General features: G+C 39.5%; 1 long non-coding RNA gene across 1 annotated transcript; it reads right to left on the bottom strand.

Annotated features, from left to right (window-relative positions):
• Positions 1 to 6,561: 6,561 nt before the first annotated feature.
• On the bottom strand, positions 6,562 to 8,476 carry LOC307044785. The gene is made up of 3 exons (XR_013809689.1): positions 8,109 to 8,476; positions 7,858 to 8,013; positions 6,562 to 7,772 (listed from the first exon to the last, which is right to left on the bottom strand). It is a non-coding gene; the product is annotated as an uncharacterized lncRNA (long non-coding RNA).
• Between the last annotated feature and the right edge of the window lie 548 nt (positions 8,477 to 9,024).

Genomic DNA, 9,024 nt, shown 5'->3' with positions numbered 1-9,024 from the left:
TTGTTTAAGCTAACGTTAGCAAGCTGAATGAGGGATAATAATTGCAGGGGACAATCATTTCAGAGGAGCGTACCTATGTTATGTGCGTTACAGTCGCCATTCTGTGGTGTTCAGAGGATGAAGCACTCACTTGTAATTCAACCCAGTCTCACGGCATTTTGTGTTATAGTCACAAAATATAATCTATTGATTCGACACAGAACGATTTTAAAAGCAATGTATTTCTACTGGTAGTAGGGGAGAGCGGGGTAATGTGAGACATTTTTTACATTTGCTCTCCTGTAGGCGAGCTAAAATGATATATCAGTAAAATTTACACATTTCCCATTAATTCAGGATGTTTCCTAGCACTGGAAATGATCAGAATGTCTTCAGGACAAAGGGCAGTGAAAATATGATTGTTTTTTAAAAAGTGGTCTTGTGTCTCACTTTACCCCAGCTAAGGGGTGAACTGAGACAGACTAGAGAAATCAAGGGGGTAAAGTGAACCACTTACCTTTTCCACTTTTAAACTACCAAAACAACACATGTTGTAACAGTTAGAATCCTGACAGATAGATTGACAACCACACATTCCAAAACTAATGTCGGATGCGCAACATAATCATGGGGATTGGTCAATTTAGCACATTTTTTAAACAGAGTAACTCCAAACAAAGTCAAATACAACATAAAATATTTCAAAGTGCTTTAATAAACATTCAATTAACCATTTAACCAGTTAGATTAGAACACGATATGATATGAACATCAGCCGCATATTTAAACAAGGCCTACTCTACATTCCAGCCCTGAAGGTTACAGGGAAAGGTGAAGAGTTGCTCTCTCCGTGTTGTTCCTCCAGGCCTATTAGGTTGAGGCAGCTTCTTCACCACATCACCTTTAGGAACATGTGCCACATCCTTTTCTTTCATAGCAAAGGTGGGTCTCTCCCACTCTCTGTTGTTTCCCTGGATTTTTCTGAGGAATTGGGTTAGTATTTCGTCCCCCTCAACCTTCTCAACCATGCCAACATAACGGATACTTCGGTGTTTTGTGGCAAAGTTGACGAGGAAGAAGTCACCCACGGACAGATCTTTGTTTCCGGGGTCACTCCTCTCATCTTCAGAGCTCTCAAAATCATCCTCAAATGGGACAGGGTCATCACTCTCCTCCGAGCTGCTATCTATGATTTTCTTCTTGGGTGCCTTCTTTTTCGGTTTTCCCTTTTCTTTGCTATTTTGCTTTTTCCCTGCCAGTTTCTTTTGTCTCTCTTCATAAGCCTGTTCTATGATTTGCTTCTCTGGAGTATCTGTTAAGATGGCTGTCTTCACACGCTTTCGTTTTGTTTGTCCTCTGGGGGGACATTTTGGAAGTGGTATGATTTCCTGAGGAGACACATATCCAGGTCGTGAGACAGCTGGCGAGGCACATCCATGTGGACCATGCAAAGTGGATGGAATAGCATCAGCGAGTGGAATAGCATCTGCAGCAGGTGGTTCATCTGCAGGGGGTGGATCATCTGCAGGCCGTGGACCATCCGGATCATCTGAAGTGGATGGACCAGTGGATGCAGGCCGCAGCTCAGGGTTTGGCCGGTCTGACACCATGGATGGTGCAAACGCCTCCTCAGGGAAAATATATCTGTTAAATGGGAAGATCCCAGTGGACTTGAAGCCAGAGGTGATATTGCGTGGTGTCACTGCTGACAAGAAGGCCTCGTTCACAAATCCTGCAATCTGATAGATGGAGACTGTTTTGCCAGGGTTAGATCTCATCCACCCATCAAGAGCTCGGCTGTATAGGGTCTTGAACAGGCCATACACCGTCACGTCGAGAGGCTGCAAGCGATGGGATGTGTGGGGTGGGAGGGTGAGCAGAACAATACCATTACTCTTTGCTTTCTCCACTGCCTTGAGTGAGATGTGAGCTCTCAGATTATCCAGGATTAGCAGCATGGGATGGTCAGGAGTGCACTTAGTGTGCTTTATCAAGTGATCGAGGAACTCAGGCCAGGTGTCTTCGTTCATCCATCCTGTTCTGGTGGAGGCACCTTTGGCTCCTGGAGGTGCTCCTATCATGAAGTCGTCCTTAAACCTAACTCTGGGGAAGACAAACATGGGAGGTATGGCATTCCCAGCAGCATTCACTGCACACACCACAGTCACCAGTTCTCCTCTCTCAGCTGATGTGATAGAACCAACTTGCTTTTTCCCTTTCTCTGTCACAACCTGAATCAAGTAGAAAGTTTAGAATCAATGGCATGTGCAATCAGTAGGCTACTATTGGTCTAAAGGTACATTTTATTTTGTTGCAGTCCATTCATTTTTTTCTAGTTCACAGGCTCACAACATTACTAATAGCATTAGTTTCAGCATTCTGCCAATAGCTAGCTGGTCATTATCACAAGCCACTCAGTATCAGTCTGCTGCTCTCTAGTAGCTTACCTGCCATGGCTTTTGTACTGTAAAGACGCCTGTTTCATCCACATTGTAAATCATGTGTGGAGGAAATGTGTGTCTGTTAAACAAGAGAGGCAAGGGAAGAACCTTATCAGAATCAAAACCAAATCTTACAGGTAAAGCCTCCATAAAACATTTGCAACTAAAGAATTAATTCTGTCACCTGTCCATCACTACAGCCAGATTTGTAAAGAACTCCCCCACTGTAGTCTTATTGAAGGCTGTAGCCCTTCCCAGGGATGTTGCCTCCGTAGTTCGGACAGAGAGATGGCGACGGGCTAGAAAGCTGCCAAACCACTCTACTCCTAAAGAGTGGACAATTCGTTATTATAAGATAAGCTTTGTGGCAAGATCAGTTGGCCTAAGTTGACCTACAGAATCATGTGATCTCTTGCTAGCCTACCTGCACATTGTTTCTCCATCCAATTGGCAGGGACAGGGATATGGTTTTTGTCTGCATATTCAAATGCCAGTTCACGGCACTTAACTGGAGCAAGGCCATGGAACTGGTCAGCCAGTTGTTTTAAATGTTGGGCAAGCTCTTCCTCCATCTCATCTGTCAGTATTCTTTTTGCCTCAGCTACTTCACCCCAGGCTACTGATTTAACTCTCCCTTTCTCTATTTTCTTAATGAATCTTTGGAGGGTTGTCTTGTCGATATTTCTTTCCTTTCCTGCTTGTCTTAAGGACTTCTTTCCTTGCATGACCTCTGCAGCTGCACTCTCCATCTCTGTGAGGGGTGTTTGGCCCCAAGCTGTCTTCCTGATGTATCGTCTTGGCATGATGACTTTTCTACAATGTTTATGACATTAAAATTAAAACATATGTATTGTAATATTAGACTAAAATATATATAAGACTAAACTTAACTTGTGCTTCATGTCGGGGTAAAGTGAGTCAGCGTCTCACTTTACCCCACAGCATCTGTCTCACTTCACCCCACAGCCACCATTTTAGAAAAAACAACATCTCTAGGCAATTCAGGCTAATCTTTAACTAGCATCAATCACATGGTTTTATATGTTGGAAGTTCATCAACATGTATGATATAAGTTTTTCAACCTGAATCAATTTGCTTTGATACTACAGTTGATTACGTTCGCAGTAAGAACATTTACTTTTACATGCAACAAACACATTTTTGTGAAAAAAAATACTTACCACAGAACCAGCACCAACTTCTCCTTCATGACAAGTGAGGGGTGGGAGGGGCTTGAAAACATTATGGTCACATGACCGCAAATTTGTTTCTTTGCCTAGTTACAGCGGGTGTCTCACATTACCCGGTGTCCCACATTACCCCGCTCTCTCCTATGTTTCGTGCCTAAACCAAAATGTGACTTGCTCTATCGAAATCAGTCACATTGACCCGAAGACACATTTTAGTTTGTATTACTGGTCTGGGGGAAGCTCGCGAGTGTGTGTGTATGTGTATTTTTGCGTTTGTGTGTATTGTGTTTGTGTACCGGGGAAACACTCACAAGAAACACCGGCTGTTGTTACGCTTGCTGTGACGTTAAATTACTCCGTTCTCCGCTTGTAACTATGCCTTTACAAGCTTCAAAGTTGTATTTATCATCTGAATTTGCCGAAACAAGTTTAATATTCTTTTGATCGCACAGGGATGAAACGTATACCAATAGAATCCGTGGACTCTCAGCTTTTCATATGATATACAGGGCTCGACATTATAAATGGCCCGCTGTCCCGGAAGCACTATTTAGACACCCCGGCCAGCATAACGTAATTTCAATTTGCCCGCCCGGGCCACTAAAAAAATATTGCTTAAAAAAAAAATGGTCCTGTGGTATTGGTATTTTGACAAGCAATTTTGTTAAATTGTTTCGTTTATTAACACTACAACATAGCGTTTCGTGAGGCGGTTGTCGTTGTTGGGTGAAAAGCAAACAGCTGTTTGCTGCGCAGCGCGCTCCTTCACTACAGACTGTCACTATCAATATCTATCTATCTATCTATCTATATCTATCTTTATAACTCTCTCTCTCTCTCAATCAATCTATCTCTCAATCTATAAGGAACCGCAGGAGACAAAGGGTGTTGCTATAGCAACACGTCATGTTTATGTTTACACCATAGGTTTACACCTATGGTTTACACGCGAAATCAATAGCGTGGAAAGGGGTGGGGTCAATATGACCCGCTTGCGGAAATAGGTATAAATGGCAATGTTTTGGGCGATTTCTTCAATCTGACTTCATATTGAAACATTTTAACAACAGAGGGTGCTACATAACACACTTTCAGGAAAGGTCGCGGACTGGGAGACTTTAATATTTTATTGAAAAAAAGTTGTGGGTGAAATTGACCCGATGGCGGTGCTAGTGTTAATCCCATGTAATTGTAGAATGAACAGTCTTCCTTTGAATATGTATAAGTCAGGTGTCTTGAGTAGTCAAAATTACCTACAAATCATTGTACACATTTGTAAATATTATTTTCCACTTGTTACCATTGTAAGTCTATTTTTATGCAGCTCTGCGTGATTTTGTGGCTACAATTCAGGCTAATACGCTACCAGAGGTGGAATAAGTACTCATATATTGTACTTGAGTAAAAGTACAAGTACTCAGATCTTGTAGTGAAAGAAGAAGTACTCAGATCTGGTACTTGAGTAAAAGTAGAAGTACTCAGATGTTTTACTTGAGTAAAAGTAGAAGTACCAGAGTGTAGGAATACTCTGTTACAGTAAAAGCCCTGCATTCAAAATGTTCCTCAAGTGAAAGTAGAAAAGTATTCTCATCAAAATCTAGTGAAAGTAGCGATAGTAAAAGTAGTCATTGTGCAGATTGGTCCATTTAAGAATAATAGATATGATATGTTTTATAATGATTGATCATGAAAGTGTTCTCAAAGCTGGTAAAGGTGTAGCTAGTTTGAATGACTTTGTATACTGCAGGGTAGCTTGTGGATTTACTCTAGGTGGAACTAAAGTCTGATTTAACACTTGATTATATTTCACATCATTCATCCACATCTGTGAAGTAACTGAAGGTATTAAATACATGTAGAGGAGGAAAAGTACACCATGTACCTCTGACTTGTGTTTACTGCCAACCTAAAAGTACCTAAAAAATAGTAATCAATAATGTATTGAAAAGTTATTTGGCTGATTGTTTTATATTGGCTCAGCCAGGTTATATGGGAGGCCCAGTCTACGTACAGATGGGTCACTCATTTTGAAATATTAAACTTACTTTTCTTTTCTTTAATTTTTCATCCTCATATAGAATGCTATCACGAAACACACATTTGGTTGTTTATAGCATAAAGATAATCTGATTTAATGTGAGGTAGGGAAATAATCATTTGAGTATGTGTATATAAATATGTAATTTACAACAGCTGTAAGATGCTTGAAAAGCTTGAGAATGCACCTTGAAAATGCTTGAAAAGTGCTTGAATTTGACTTTGGAAAAGGTGTAAGAACCCTGGTGATTCTGACCATGTTCTCGTAGGTTTCAAATGGTAACCTGGCCATGAACATACCCCGCTATTAGAATGCAATTTTTAAAAACATAGGGTGCTACATAACACCATTTCAGGAAAAGTCACGGACTGGGAGACTTTTAATATTTTATTGAAAAAAGTTACATTGCACACACACAACATCACACAAATTGACCCGATTGGCGGTTCTAGTGTTAAATAAACTCACTAATGAATGAAACCAGTTCAAAAGTCTTAAAATCAGACGGCAGGCAGTTACAGGTGTGTGTGTGTGTGTGTGTGTGTGTGTGTGTGTGTGTGTGTGTGTGTGTGTGTGTGTGTGTGTGTGTGTGTGTGTGTGTGTGTGTGTGTGTGTGTGTGTGTGTGTGTGTGTGTGTGTGTGTGTGTGTGTGTGTGTGTGTGTGTGTGTGTGTGTGTGTGTGTGTGTGTGTGCCTTATGTGCCCATCCCCTCATGTGAATCACACGTAGCTCTGATCACCTATGATAAATGGGCCACACCTAATCGCTGGCAGCCACAGAGCTCCCTCTATGCAAATCAAACTGTAGACAGTGTGAAAGCAGTGAGGCCTGTGAAGACACCATTGCAGTAGTCGACTCTACTGAAGATACAAGTTTAAAATCAGACATGTTTTTAAAATGAAATCTGACGGCAGGCAGTTAGCTGTGATCACCTATAAGGCTTGAAGTTACTTCAGATGCTGAAATATTTTTATTTTTCAAGTATAAACATACAGTATACAACAGATATACATGCATACAAATTATAACATCACATTTATGTTATTAATTTTACAAATAGGACAGAGGGTGCAGCACAAACAGTACGAAACAAATAGAGAGCTTTCTGAACATCAGCAGGAGAGGACTCTTTCAAGACACTAGTAAATACTGAAATGAACATTAAATGTCCTATTAAAATGCAAGTTTATTCGTGACACTTCCAACATAAATGGAATTCTCACTAACCTAAAACATTTTATTTTTTAAAAAACATGTCACTGTAGAGACACAAAATACTTGAACATACAAATGAACAACACCAAATTGAGCTCACTTTCCACACTCTTTGATGATCTACCTCCTACCTAGTTTGTTTTTTAGTCCATGTATTTTGGCAGAGGCTTGGTCTGGCTGTATCTTCATAACAACCCTCTGGATAAACTCAAATGAATATTTCATTTCCAGAGTATACTGAAGACTGAAGCAATATATTAGTCCAAAAAGCATCGCAAAGCCACATCTTTCAGGTTGTGGAGCACAATTGTCTCCTTGACCACAACTGCCACATTGAAGATCTGCTGAGGAAAGGCATCCCATTCACCTTCGTAGCCTATGAGTAGACCAACTTGCATCACCTTCATGGCTTCCTCGAGAGTGTCTCCATGAGCCTTAAAAAAGGAGAAATAAAAGTGAGCTCAGTGTACTACAAGTACTTTTTCTCTACAAAGCTAATTAAGAGGCTTCTGCTATAAACATGGAAGCTAAAATCTACAGTTCACAGTGTAAAAGTGCAATGTGATGGAACATAATTTCAACTGCCTCTCTTTTCACAGTTTGAGCTTTATATTTATTTATATTATTTAATAGTTACGTTTTCTTGCTATTTTTGTTTCTATTAAATGTATCATTCTTTATTGCAATTATTTTAGTTAAATTAAGGTAATTGTAAACATTACTTTTGAAGGAAACTTTGGGCACAGGGTGATTTGGGTTGATTTATGTTAAAATGTATAATTACATAAAGTCATTCAAGACAGTTATGATCTTACACCACACATCCTGATGACATTTTCCTGATTTTCGCCAGACATGTAGTGTGATAGTCCCAAGAGAGCAGCAGTCCTCCTCCTCTCATTTGTGTCCTGCAGGACAACAAATGCAGTGTGATATAAACATTTGTAGCAAACAAATGGTGGCTAAATTATGGTCATCAGCATCTCCACTTACATCTTTCTCAAGGCAGTCCAAAAGGCCTTTTAGTGCCGGCTTCTTTCCAGTCCTGGATGCACCTTTGTAGACCTCCAGCAATGCCAGGCCATCAAGTCCATCCAGAAACGATGAAAGCAGGTCCGTAGTGACAATTCTCTGAAACTCTGCCTGAATCTGAGGAGACACAGACGTATAGAAAATATTCTACCAACAGTCTGCAACTGTGCATGTTGCCTTCTCATTGTAACTGGAAAACCTGCACAACTTACAAGTCCACTTCATCCAGTTGCAGCAAAACGGAAATCTTTGAAAATCTGTCTGTAATAGAGAACACACATTTAGGTACATTATGAAGCAGGCCTTAATAAAGTAATAAGAACTGAGAACATGACAAAGAATAAGATGCACACAATTACAACAGTCACGTTGCCCATAAACTACAAGCCTTGGCTTTCACAATTACAATATTTTCCTGAATTCATATGATAAAGACTTAAACAGTACTTCATTTAAATAAATAAACAACTTGAAATGTTCATCTTTGATTGATGAGGCATATTCAATCTAATAAATTCATGGGATGCATGTAATAATAACAGGGAAAGGTTAGTGTGCATCCACATAGAGCATTTTTGTGTCTACGTGCATGCCAAATATATCAATGAAAAAGCTATTATTTGTTTTAACCAAGCTTAAAAGAAATTGTACAATGGTTGTAATTATTGATTATTTGCTTGCAGTTATTTTCCATAGACTATTCAGTGGAATATTGTTTTTTTCGTAATAACTTGACTACCTCTGAAAGCAGAAGTTTAGGAAAAATTATTGTTCATGTATAAATATTATTTATTTTTATTATAATATAAATATCTAACAATTACAACCATTGCCCATCTTATTTATTATTGTGGGTGAACAGTAACCTTTCCCTGTGTTATAATTACATACATCCCATTAATTTATTAGATTAAATAACAATAATCTCATCAATCAAAGATCAACATTTTTAAGTGCCTTGAGCACCGACTGTTCCCGCTGCTAGAAACGGCTGATATTAAGACACTTCAGTGCGCAAGTCACAGAACGTAATGCATTGTGGGACATGTCGTTTATGGGCACCATAGTTCAATAAAATAAACTAAATATATTCCTTTATTTTCTATAAAATATTTTCTAAAATGCAGA

Source organism: Notothenia rossii (genome assembly GCF_949606895.1).
Source record: "Notothenia rossii genome assembly, chromosome: 1".
In the NCBI taxonomy this organism is placed as follows: Eukaryota; Metazoa; Chordata; class Actinopteri; order Perciformes; family Nototheniidae; genus Notothenia; species Notothenia rossii.
Note: the sequence above shows the minus strand (reverse complement) of the source record. Positions and strands in the feature narration are given on the sequence as shown.